Consider the following 11,424-nt stretch of genomic DNA (forward strand, 5'->3'; position numbering starts at 1 on the left):
ATTTGAGCCCTGGACAGGGGGGTGTGGAGCTGGTCCAGGGGGCTTGGAGACCTTGGCACAGAGCCCAGGAAAACACCGGGTTTGATTTTAATCCATGGGAGAGGCTTCTGACACAGAGAAAGGAATTGCAAACCACCAGGATGTGAAAACAGTAGTTTAGCACAGTAGAAGATGCAAAATTCAGTAGTTTTAGGGTTCATAGAATAGAGGTAAATGGGGACAAGATGGTGGAATTTTGGTGGTACCTCATGTACTTCTCCTTCTTCTTCGTCCTCCATCTTTTGGGATGGTGATGACACAAGGTAGTTAGAGTGGATTGGGTCAAAGTAAAAAATGACCCTTTTAGTGTGGGCACTAGGCATTGGTACAAAATAGTAAATAACCAACACGTAGTTAACTGTATAAATGTAAGGGGACATCCCATCGGTGGGCAGTCACCTCATGTCCCATTCGCTGTCCGAACCTCGGCTGGGAGCGGAGAAAAATTTTGAAATATCAAATTATGGAGGTGGGGTCTTGGTTTGCCATCTGGGCCATATGACAGAGGATATCTTTTTCTGTTATAATGCCAAGGAGGCACCAAGGGTTCAACGTACTGCTTTAGTTGCTCGAGATGCTCTAATATGTTCTTCTTTGTGATGATCCCCAAGACAATCTCATTGTGTGTTACAAGGCACTGCCTCAGACCCAGCTTCCGGAAAATATCCACCACTATTTCCATTGGTGTGTGGTCTGTCACGGTGAAAGGGCTCATATCAAGTATGCTTCAGAGCTTCAAAGGTCGAGGACTTTCTGCTGGAAGCGATAAGGTATGCTGGGCAAAACATACCCTGGAACTGCCAACAATCTTCTCCTGCTTCTTTCTAGCACTTTCTATTGCAAAAGTTAAATCTCTTCTTAGAGCAAAACCCACAAGTCTCTGTGATTCCTTTGACATAATTACAGGAAAACCATTATAGCTGGTTTCATTGATCAAGTTCTCTGTCTTCCACAGTCATGTTATCCTGTGTCAGAACTGCCAAAGGCAGGTCGCTTCTCCGAGGTCTCATCACATCAGCAGCCAGTGTTGTGTGAGTGAATTCTTCCTTTGCATCCAAGAAAGGATACCCATTCAGTCAGATGTGTGCTTCATAGATGCCTTCCCTACCAAAGGCATCTCCTACCCACTTACTGATCATGACTGCAGCCATTAGGGGCACAATATACTCCAGTCCTCCTGTTAGCTCAAAGATAATAACTACCAGGGACACAGTCATCCTTGTCACACCACCTAAGCATGCAGCAGCACCAACCATGGCATAAAGACCAGGTGTAATACAGTCAGCTCCAACTTCACACCACTCCTTGAAAATGAACCAGTCATGATGGTAGTAAGCCAGCTGCTCCACTGCAATTCCTACAGTTCTTCCTGCTATTGCTCCAATTGCCATACTAGGTATGAACAAGCCAGATGGAACCTTGATACCAAAAGTGAAGACTGTCATGATTATTTTGAATATGAGTGCTAAACACAACTGCCATATAGCTGAATAGACTCCAGTGCCTGCTGGACGGTCAGGAATATCATCTACTATTTTGCTTGCATTCATATCGTTTCTGTAGTCACAGAGCGAGGAGGATTCCAATGGCCCACAGTCTGTGAAGAGCTCCTTAATAAGCTCACTGGTGTTTAGCCTTGTATATGGATTAGGAAACACAATCACAGATGTTATTGCTGCAACAATAATAACCTCCAGGACAGGATGCTTCCCAAATTTTGTTGATTTGCATCGATGACACCATGCAATATTTGCTCGGATGAAAAACACTCCCCAGAGCCCTCCAAATACTCCCAGAAAATAAAAGGAAGCAGTTCAAAAAGGTAACGAGGAGTGTGATATTCCACATAAAAAAGAACTAGGCGGCTATTACCAAAAGGATTGATGGACCTTAAAACAAATGCAGCTACTAAAGCAGCAAAAAATGATCTCCATAAAGTTTTCAGTGGGAAATAGTAACTGACTTCCTCCAGACTGAAAAGGACTCCACCAATTGGGGCACCAAAGGCTACAGAAACTCCTGCTGCTGAGGCAGCTGACAACATCTCTCTTTTTTTAGCTTCATTTGTACTGTATTTTGGAAAGAGGTAGGAAAAAAATTCCCACAGCAGCAGGCAACATGAACCAGAGGACCCTCTTTTCCTAAACTCAAACCTGATGCAAAAGCCAAGACTAAAGTAATTGTTTTTATCATCAAAGTCCACTTCCCCAAGTATCCTCTGATGATGAAGCCACTCAAAATAGTTTTTATCTCAGGTATCCCTGAGCCACAGGCGTAGGGAGCAAATACCTTCACCAGAGAAACTGCTAAGAAGGCAAAGCTCAATGCCCAAAAAATGTACATTATGTAGTTCATTATGTATGAACCTGGCCCTTCTGCTTGCCCAATTATTAGTTCTACCCATGTTTTCCACTGCAGACATTTATCTCTCTCTTCAAATGTGGTCTCATTTGAACCCCAACAACACTGCTCATGGTTAAACTACAAAGCACTAAGGCAAATGCCTTCCTTCAAGTCAGTCATCCAGTCAGCAGCTATGTCAATTAATCCTGCCAATGCCCCTTGTGGTGGTTTAGCATGAATGTGAAGTTTTCTTAAAAAAAGAAGTTCTAGCATGGATTGTGATTGACAGATTAGCTGACAAATGAGGGCGTTTCTACATCTCTGGAAACACAGCCTTAAATCACAAGTTCTGGTGATTTTTTCTCTCTTCTTTTCCGGACACCAGAAAGGTAACACCTCATGAGTCGGGATTTGGGCTGGGCCCCCCCCGCGGGGCCAGGCCTGCCTGTGGGACAGTGGGTGAGACTGGCCGTGTCCCCTCTGTCCTCTCCCAGCTCCTCCGATGGGGAGAGGAGGAGGAGAACTGCAGACCAGCAGTCTGGCCCTGCGCCAGGACCATGGTGGCCGTGCTCTGGGCCTTGTTTGCCAGAGCCGCTGGTCTGAAGGAGGAGAGACTTTTAAAAACTTTTCTCAGGAGCTTCAGGGAGCTGATCCAAGTTTAAGTTGCTTTAGATCTGACCAGGGGTAGAAAAGGTTTCGTCCATCAGCACTCTCTCTCTCTCCCCCTTCCTCCCCCCACCATCACCTGTGGCCTTGAAGCTCTGAGAAGCCGCTGGAGAAGAAAAAAACTCTGGGCACTAACTTTAACCCTTTTCCCTCCTCCATAGAAGACAAGAGATTTGAAATGTAGAGAGACAGCATTGAGACAAAGTCAGTGAAAGAACTGAGAAAGACGATTTAGAAGATAGGATGGAAGAAGTGGACATTTCTGACCGGACTTCTCTAGATGTGAAGGAAGGGGAAGGGAACCTGGGGTTTTAGGGAGGGTGTACAACTTGGAATAAGGTTTTGAGGGTACAAATTTTGGTGCAAACAGCTTAACAGACAGGTTACAACTGGCATAACATTTGAAACAGTACAACTTTTTAACAAATGACAGACTGTGTAAGAAAATGGGAATCTCTTACATTTTATTCATTTCAGTCCCCCCTCTATTTCTTTGATCGGGCCTTCGCCCGCATCAATTGGCAGTTTTTGATTCATGGGAGTATATCTTTTTTAATTTTTGGTATTGGTTATATATTCTTTCGGCTTTATTTAGTTCTTCAGTTTGGGGTTCTAGTCTTATTATATTTGTGGGCCTTGGGACATTTATTTCAGTAGGTTTGGGGCTTGCTTGAACGGTTGCAGTTATTGGTCAAATTAAACAGGGGAGTATGCAGGGAAGAAGTAGAAGGCTGGCAAGGATGCTTATTACAATAAATAAGTCAATAGCTAAGTTTTTATCAAGGGGTTCATCTATTTCATTCTTCATGATCAGTGGCTTTTATTTTATTAAATTTGCAACTCCCTTTGGATTGTCTAATTTTTTAGGGTAAAACCATTCTCTTATAGGGCACTCTCCAGTTAGGCGCTGCATAAATGTTGCAGCAATTTTTGCAATCCAATATTGCTTTTAATTTTTCCGGCAAGTGGATACTTGGGTTATATTAAAACACGTGGGACTCACATGAGTGTGAACTCTTATAAGGGACTGCAGATTCTCTTCGTCATAGATGAGATGGTAGCCCCTAGAGCATGTTCCTTTGGCGTGTTTGCTTATTAATGGGACTAAAATTAGTCCTCCCAAGAGTCCAGTATGAACCATTATTTCGATCTCACCTGGTCTTGCCTCTTGGGTCAGGGAAGTGGGATAGTCGTTCTTAGAGCATGCTCCTTCGGTGGGTTTGCTCATCAATAGAACTATAATTAGTCCTCCCAAGAGTCCAGTATGAACCATTATCTTGATCTCACCTGGTCTTGCCTCTTGGGTTGGGGAAGTTATTTAGCTGGCCTTATGGAGTTTCTTTCAGTGTGCTCCCACTTTTTTCAGTTTTTGATTAGGCTTTCTGTGGTGTGTCCTATAAGAGATCTGTAATGATATTATTATCACAACCTTTTTAACACTTTATAATAACTTAGAACAACAACTTACAGAGAACATTTTTCTATTATCTAATTGGGCTTTGGTTGTTTCTTGAAGGTTATTTTAAGTGCGTTTGGATCTCTAATGGTAGTCCATTCAGATGGAGTCTTTGCTGGGGTAACAGAGTCACTGGGAAGTGGCAATGGTCCTTTTACTCGGGATATGTGTGTCCAGCCTTTTTCTTGGGTCCTCACTGCAGTGTGGGTTGTGAGCAGGACCTGGAATGGACCTTCGAATTTGGGAGTTAGTGGAGTGGTATTCCAAGATTTAATTAGGACCCAGTCCCCTGGCTTTATTTGGTGTACATCTGCATCTAAGGGGGAGGTTTGAGGAAGATACCCTCTTCTCTTAAGATCGGCCAATGTTTTTCCAATTGTTTGAATATATTCTTGAGTGGCTGCCTCCCCTTCTAAATAATTTGCAGTGCTGTAAGGAGTTAGTAAGAAAGGGAGTCCAAACATCATTTCATATGGTGAAGCCCCTATGTCTGACCTTGGCTGAACTCGGATTCTCAAGAGTGCTAGGGGCAGACATTTTAGCCAATTCATTCCAGTTTCTGTTATTAATTTAGTCAATACATTTTTGAGGGTTTTATTCATCCTCTCAACTCTCCCCGAGCTTTAGGGATGCCAGGGTGTATGCAACTGCCATTTAATTCCCAAGGCTTTAACAACATCATGCAGGACTTGTGCTACAAAGTGGGGGCCTCTGTCTGAATCGATATTATTTACTAGTCCATACCAGGGGATGATGTGTTCTAATAGTATCTTTATTACCACTTGTGCTGTTTCCCTTTTTGTAGGGAAGGCTTCTACCCAATGCGTTAAGTGATCAACTATAACTAAAAGATGCTTATATCCTTGTACTGGAGGCATTTCTGTGAAGTCTATTTGTATACTTTGAAAGGGTCTTAATGCTATTTGTCTTCCCCCTGGTGTGGGCTTTTTCATTACTTTTTGATTTACTTTCTGACAAATTAGGCATCCTTCAGTAACTGCTCTAGCCAGGTTATAGATTCCAACACATAGGTGTTCTCTCAGGAAATGATCACGCAACCCTTGGGTGCCCCAGTGGGTTAAGCTGTGGATTTCTGCCAGCATTTTTCGAGCTATTGCCTTATTTAGGAATTTCTTTCCATCTAGGGTCAGCCATTCTCCTTGCTTCCTTTGGTGTAAACCTAACTTTTTTATTTTTTGTAATTCATTTTTATTATACATTGGTTTATTAATTTTGTCAGCTGGTATATCATTCACGGTAAGAATTTTTATTGGTTCTCCCAGCTTTTGAGCTGCTAGTTTGGCTGCTTGATCAGCTACTTGGTTGCCCTTTCCTTCAAATGTGTCCTTTTTTTGATGTCCCTTGACATGTACAATTGCTATTTCTTGGGGCTTCATAAGAGATTCTAATACCAATTTAATGAATTCTTTATGTATCAGATCTTTCCCTTTTGAATTTAGGTAGCCTCTTTCTTCCCAGATTTTTCCAAATGTGTGTACTATTCCAAATGCATATCTCGTGTCTGTGTAGATTGTACCTTCGTCTTGTTCTAATAAATCTAATCCCCTCTTGAGGGCATAGACTTCACAACACTGGGCAGACCAATGGGGGGCAGTTTTTCTTTTTCTATAACTTTTAAATTGTCCCTTTCTGTACCTTCGACTATTGCATAGCCTGATATTCTCTTTCCCTCTGTCACCCTAGATGATCCATCAATAAATAGCACCCTCCCATATGGTAGAGGTGTATCTTCAAGATCTTCCCTTACTTTTGTTTGTAAATCTATGATTTCCAGGCAATTGTGCTCTAAGTTTGGTGTGGGTTCCCCTGAGAGGAACTGGGCAGGATTTAGACTTTTTGATGTGATTAGCTCCAAATCACTGGTGCCGGTTAAAATCACTTCATATTTTAAAATTCTAGAGTCAGTCAGCCATTGTTGAGCCTTTTGGCTCAACACTGTCCTGAGATCATGGGAGGTGTGTGCAATGATTTTTCCCTGCAGTGTCAGTTTTTGTGCTTCCTCCACAAGAACAGCTGTGGCTGCTACAGCCTGGAGGCAAGACGGCCACCCTCTTGCAACTGGATCTAGAAGTTTGGAAAGATCTGTGACAGGCTTTTTGTGTCCTCCCCATTCTTGGGTTAATACTCCATAAGCTATTCCTCCTTCAGAGTTAATGAATAGGTCAAACTTTTTCTTAAGGTCTGGGAGACTCAGGACAGGGGCTGAAGACAATTTTGTCTTTAGGTCTTTCAATTGTTCTTCATCCTTATCTGTCCATTTTACAGGTTCAGGTTGGACTAATTTCTCATATAGAAATTTAACACTTTGGGAATATTTTTCTATCCACAGCTTGCAATAACCACATAGTCCTAATAATTTTCTTATATCTCTTTTTGTGGTTGGAGCTGGGACTGAGAGTACACCTGAGATTCTCTCAGGGCTTAATTTCTTACACCCTTCCCCAATGAGGTGTCCGAAGCAGGTGACCCACGATTCTATAAACTGCAGTCTGTTCTTTGACACTTTGAGGCCTTTTTCCCCTAGAAAATTTAGGAGATTACTACTGGTTTTTTTCACTTCATCTTTCTCTCTCCCCGATATTAGGAGGTCATCTACATACTGCAGGATTTGCACATTATTTTTAGGGATAAACTGTCTTAGTAACTCTTCTAGGGCTTGCCCGAAGAGGTTTGGGCTTTCAGTGAACCCTTGAGGAAGACGAGTCCATCTTAGTTGCTGCTTTCTCTTACTTTCAGGGCACTCCCATTCGAAAGCAAACCAATCTCGGCTTCCTTCTGCCAAAGGACAGGCCCAAAAAGCATCTTTTAGATCTACTACAGTAAACCAGGAATGTTCTCTAGGGATCCTGCTCAGGAGTGTGTAGGGGTTTTGTACCACCGGGTGCCTGATAATTGTCTTTTTGTTTACTTCTCTTAGGCCTTGCACTAATCTAAACTTATTTTCTGCCTTTTTTACAGCCAGAATAGGGGTGTTGTGGGGTGACATACAAGGTTCTAATATTCCTTCTGTGAGTAGATGGGTTATAATTGGGGTTAGTCCTTTTTTCCCTTCCAGAGAAATAGGATATTGCCTGACCCTTATAGGAGGTGTCTTTTCTTGCATTTTTATTTCTATAGGTGGGATATCTAAATATCCATATTTTCCCTCCTCAGTCCAGACCTCTGGCTTGATTTCTTTCAAGTCTCCAATAGTCAGCCTCATCATTTGTACCACCATTCTTCCTTCTCTAGGAAGAATCCCTACTCCCAACTGAACTTGCAGGTCCCTTCCCAGCAGGTTACTGTCTACTTTGGGTAGATATATTGAATTAGTGACACATCTTTTGGAATTTCATTTAATTTTTATCTTTTCTATAACTGAAGCTTTGAAAGGCTCCCCTTCTGCTCCTAGGACTTCACAAGTCTTTCTTCTAAACGCAATTCCAACTGGAAGTCGGTTAATACATGATTTATCTGCACCAGTATCCACTAAAAATTCAAACTCTTCATGTTGGGGACCTACTTCAAAATTTACTATGGGCCCTTCCTGATGTTTCGTGGGGTCCCCTAAGGCATAGAGCCCATGACACCCCTAATCCTCTTTGACCTCTCCTTTCAATAATTTTTCCAATGCCTCTTGCTCCCCCACGACAGTCTCATCAAATGACAATTTTTTGCAATGTTTTTAAAAGTGTCCTATTTCTCCACAATAAAAACAGGCTTGGGTCTCTCTTGGTCTCTGAGGAGTACCCCAAGGTGGTGGGATGTTTTCTCTTACCTTTTCTGGTAAAGATTTTGTGTTTCCTTCACTCTTAGCATCCTCTTTGAGATCCCTTACACTCTCCCTGGCCACGGCTACCATAATCCTGGTTTATGCTTTTGTTCTTTCTTCTTCTCTCCTAAGGTATACTCTTAGGGCTTCCCTTAATAATTCATTTATTTCTCGGTCTTGCCAGTCCTCCATCTTTTCAAGTTTTCTTCTGATATCTGGCCAGGATTTTGTGACAAACTGTAATTTTAATAATATCTGTCCCTCTGGGCTATCTGGATCTAAATTGGAATATTGCTGGAAATTCCGTCTGAGCCTGCTCAGCCAGGCTGCTGGGGTTTCATCTTTCTCTTGGGCCCTGTCAAAAGCTAATTTGCTGTTGCTACTCCGAGGAACTGATTCTTTAATACCTTTTATCATTAGGTTTCTATAATCTTCCATATTTCTCCTCCCTTCTCCTCTCTTTGGGTCCCACCCTGGGTCAGCTATTGGCAAATTCTGGTCACCGGGGGGGCCCATTCGGTTTTCTCTTTCCCAGATGCGCATCCCTGCTGCCCTAACCAGCCGAACCTCGTCTGGATTGAATAGTATATTTAAGATGGAGTTTAGTTCTCCCCATGTATAAATATTTGGGCCCAAAAACTGGTCAGTCTGGTTGGCAATTCCCACTGGGTTTTCAACTAGATTCCTCAGCTCTTTCTTAAAATTTCTGACTTCTGACGCTGTTAAAGGTGCATTGACAAACCCTATTCCTCCAATAGCCCCACCCATCGGGACCTCCCTTAGGGGAAAGAGTTTGGTTTTTGACCTGGTGTTACTGTAAGGTCCTTCTGGGGTTTTTATTGCCTGGCAGGATGCATTGTTAGTTGCCAGACCTAGCTCCCAGCTGTGAGGGGGTGCAGGGATTGTGGATGGTGAAGGAGAGGAGGTTAGACCAGTGTTAGGAAACGGCAGAGGGTAAGAGGGGTTATAAGCTGGAGGAGGGCAAGTTGGGGAAAGAACAGGGATTACAGTTTGAGAAGGTGGGATATGATTTTCATATGAGGTTGGAGGATTAGTAGGGATAGTTTGTAGTATTTCGGGATAAACTTGAGGAGGAGGCAAATGTTCTAAGAGGTCCCAATTATGTCTAGCTTGTTCTTGGTTCTCCTGCTTTTCATTCCTTTGTTTCCCTTGCTGTAACTTACATATTTTTGCTGTTTCATTTTTGACTACTTGTTTCTGCCAACAGACAGCATAGAGTATTTGTTCGGTACTTGAATCCCCTTGAGATTTCAAGTATTGAGTTAAGTGTGAACACATCCAGGGGTCTCTAGTTCCACACCATGGCCATTTTTCAAATAAATCTAGCTTAGGCCAAGCCTCTATGCAATAATGGATCATCTTGATTCTGTACAAGCTTTTAGTGGCTTCATCAAACTCCTATAGTTCTAACATTTGTCCTAGTGGACTGTCTGGTGGAATATTTCTTATCTTTTTCTCTCTTTTCTCTTCAACTGGCTCCACTCTACTTATGTACGCCCCCATTTTCACTGGGTCTCAAATAAAAAATATACACTGTTCCTACTCTGACAGAAATTTTACTTCAGGGCAACACAAAGCAAAATTATCTGACTTTGTTTTAATTAAACTTTTTTAAGATGCCCCTACACACACACAAGTTTAAAGGCGGGCAACCCAAATTTTAACTCTCACTCACACTTTGAACACTCGTATGTAGCCCCAGGGATCCTTTTTTTTTTTTTTTTTTTTACGGTTTGGGCACTACCCCTGCCAGTGCTCGGAATGCTCCACAGGTAGCCTGGTGACCCGCCCTTAGGGCCTTAGCTACTACCCCTTAGCCAGCACTCCTTTTCTCCCCTGTACGTCAGGCAAATTCCTGTAAGTGGCCGGTCAACCAGGGCCCAGGGTTCCAGCCACCACCTACTGCCAGGATTGGGACATCAGCATGCGATGTACTCACTCACCCTACCTAAAAGTCCCTCGCACTTTGGGACTCCCCTAACTTCCACTCCCCTGCACCCGGACAGCGTACCTCTTCCCTGGGCACCCCCGACCAGCTCTACCTCTCCGTACCTGGACAGTGTACCTCTTCCCTGGGTACCCCCGAACAATACGACACCCTCGAACCCAGAAAGCGTACTCAAGATACCCCCAACCAATGCAGACTCTTTTATCCCAGCACCCCGACAGCTACCCCAGCCAGTCTCCAAAGCATCCCGAAAGCAGCCTATCCTTGCTACCCCAGCCAGTACTCAGACGCTCTGGGCCATAGCCTCAGCCAGTGCTCTCTTTCTCTCCCCAAACCCCGGTAGTTACCCCAGCCAGTGCCAACTCACAAGCCCCGAAAGTAGCCTGGGCAACCCGCCCTTAGGGTTCCAGCCGCTACCCCAGCCAGCGCTAGTCTCCTGTGACACCCCGGGCTATAACCTCAGCCAGTGTGGTGCGTGCCTCACACTGCTCGAGCCCTTTCGCACGCTTGAAATTGGCCCAAGCCTTTTCTGCCACACACTTCTTTGACGTGCCACTCACTCTCTAAATTCCTCTGCACGTCCAGAGGGGGGCCCCCTACGCCCCTGGAGACGCCTCAGTCACTCCCAATACACTCGCTTCCTGCTTTTCCCGGCCGGCCCCCTCGCGGGGGTGCGGAAACGCGGTACTCAGCAGTCCAAACTCGCTTGGGGGGGTCCGAGCTGCCGGCCCGTCTCTCATTCACTCCACACTCGCTCGTCTCCACTCCTGCCACCGGTTGTTCTTACCGATGCTCCTCAGTGGCGTCCCACGAGGCTGGCGAGCGACGTCCTCTGGTACGGGATGTCCAGCTGTCCAGGAGGTCCGAGGTCGGGCTGCGCCTTCCCGTCCAGGTCCTCTTCTGGGTGTGGCTTAGATCCCGGACGGGTCCCCAAATTGTTATAAATGGGCCAGGAGACCTGCTGCTTTGAAAAGCCTTTATTAGTCAGCTCTTTCAAGGGGGAACTCGAGGGGTCGCCTGCGCCGTTGCTGCTCCTGTCGCTGTTCTCGCTCCTGTCGCCGCTGAGGATCAGGTGCCAGGCGAATCTGCTGCTCTCGCCTGCAGCAGAGTCGGGAGTTCCGACCACGCGGGAATCCCCAGGAACTCAACTGAGCTTGTGTGGTCTAGGGGTGTTACTTC

General features: G+C 44.5%; 1 pseudogene; it reads right to left on the reverse strand.

Moving 5' to 3' along the window:
- Window positions 1-439: 439 nt before the first annotated feature.
- LOC136374690 (H(+)/Cl(-) exchange transporter 3-like) lies at window positions 440-2,754 on the reverse strand (annotated as a pseudogene).
- Between the last annotated feature and the right edge of the window lie 8,670 nt (window positions 2,755-11,424).

Source organism: Sylvia atricapilla, assembly GCF_009819655.1.
Source record: "Sylvia atricapilla isolate bSylAtr1 chromosome W unlocalized genomic scaffold, bSylAtr1.pri scaffold_60_arrow_ctg1, whole genome shotgun sequence".
Lineage (NCBI taxonomy): Eukaryota > Metazoa > Chordata > Aves > Passeriformes > Sylviidae > Sylvia > Sylvia atricapilla.